Source organism: Octopus bimaculoides, chromosome 7, assembly GCF_001194135.2.
Source record: "Octopus bimaculoides isolate UCB-OBI-ISO-001 chromosome 7, ASM119413v2, whole genome shotgun sequence".
NCBI lineage: Eukaryota > Metazoa > Mollusca > Cephalopoda > Octopoda > Octopodidae > Octopus > Octopus bimaculoides.
Window position 1 is genome coordinate 29,881,999 of NC_068987.1, and position 1,921 is coordinate 29,883,919.

The 1,921-nt window shown below is 41.6% G+C and overlaps 1 protein-coding gene across 5 annotated transcripts in view; it reads left to right on the forward strand.

The window, feature by feature from the left end:
• The window catches only part of LOC106880188 (putative sodium-dependent multivitamin transporter), a 124,026-nt gene that overhangs the window by 85,535 nt on the left and 36,570 nt on the right, over window positions 1–1,921 (forward strand). The gene's annotated exons all lie outside the window — the stretch shown is intronic.

Sequence of the window (1,921 nt, forward strand, 5' to 3'; positions counted from 1 at the left end):
TGCGAGCTTACGTATGTCCTCAGCAGTTACAGCCCATGTTTCACTGCCATGTAGCATGGTTGTTCGTACGCATGCGTCATACAGTCTGCCTTTTACTCTGAGTGAGAGTCCCTTTGTCGCCAGCAGGGGTAAGAGCTCTCTAAACTTTGCCCAGGCTATTCTTATTCTAGCAGCTACACTTTCAGCGCACCCACCCCCACTACTAACTTGGTCGCCCAGATAGCGGAAGCTATCGACTACCTCTAGTTTTTCACCCTGGAATGAGATAGAAGTTGTTTCCTGTTTGTTTGCAGTCTTTATTGCACCTGAACATCTGCCACAAACAAAAACTAACTTGCTATAGTTCATCAAAACTCAGTCTTCAGTTCACATTTGTTATTGTCCACTTGGCCATGTCATAAGAGTTTTAAGACTAGATGTCTGAAAGAACAGCTGAATTACCAATGATTTGGTGAAGAAATTCTCAACCTGAACCCAAGACCTTGAATTAAGAGCCCTTTAGATAAACTTAGTGAAACTTTTGTGAGAGAGAAGACAGGACCCTGCAATATAAATGTCTATGCTCAATATGCAGAAAAAGAATGAGTAGATTCCATGCAGTATAGCCAGTATAAACTATGGATGCACAAGAGGCAAAGCAGGGTCACAGGCAGCTAACAAAGAGACAGATGTTTTATACAGCAGATGCAGACATTTAAGCGAGATCGTTGCCAGTACCACTGGACTGGCTCCTGTGCAGGTGGCAGGTAAAATACACCATTTCAAGCGTGGCCGTTGCCAGTACCGCCTGACTGGCCTTCATGCCGGTGGCACATAAAATCACCCACCACACTCTCGGAGTGGTTGGCGTTAGGAAGGGCATCCAGCTGTAGAAACTGTGCCAAATCAGATTGGAGCCTGGTGTAGCCATCTGGTCCACCAGTCCTCAGTCAAATCATCCAACCCATGCTAGCGTGGAAAGTGGACGTTAAACGATGATGATGATGATGATGATGATGATGATGAGGATGAGGATGATGATGATGCACAGGTGCACTAAGAGCCCCAGAAAATAGATATTCTCAAATACTCAAATAGGTCCTTAGAAGTTGTTGATAAATTCTATTACCTAAGAGACTTGATTAATAACAACAACAATGCACTAAAATGTGGATCATCCTATGCAAAATGAAAACCAACAAAGACATAGTATGAAGTGGAGAAGATTAACCTCAAGATCCTGTGTCACACACAAAGGAAATGGTAAAAATTGTGATGATTGATAACATGCAATGCTGAATGAAATCCATTGACTGGTGTGTCCATGGTGAAAGAGTTGTTGAAAAAGTGGTAGATATGGGGGATAGGATGTGTGTGTGTGTGTGTTTGGAAATGTCATAAGTAACATGCCCATACAGAGCAGCATGCTGCAACAAGGGACAGTAATGGATTTGCATGCATTTTGACACCTACTCCAACCACTATGCTATTACCATCTATTATTTGATCTCTTTTACACTACCAAACATGTAACTGCCATTACTGTCTCTCTTCTCTTACTTTCCACAGCTCTGTCACTTTTTTGTCATTCCATCCTCAAACTCCAGTCACTTAGTTTTTTCTCCATCATACCTTTGAACGTCTCACACACCTGCCCTCGTTCTGACATTGCAAGATCAAGAGTGTTCTTTAATCTTATCAAAGATATAACAGCCTATCTAGTGTTGGTACTATGATAAACTGCATTCAATGCACTCCCTGAATTGGTTTGCAGAGACACCACAAGGTCAAGAGTGCTCATTAGTCTTCTTAGATATATATCTTATCTAGTGTTAGCACCAAGATAAACTGCATCCAGTGTATAGCTTTAGGAATGGGACCCAGCCATAGAAACCCTGCCAGAATGAAATAAATAAGTAAAGTTAAACATATATATATATAT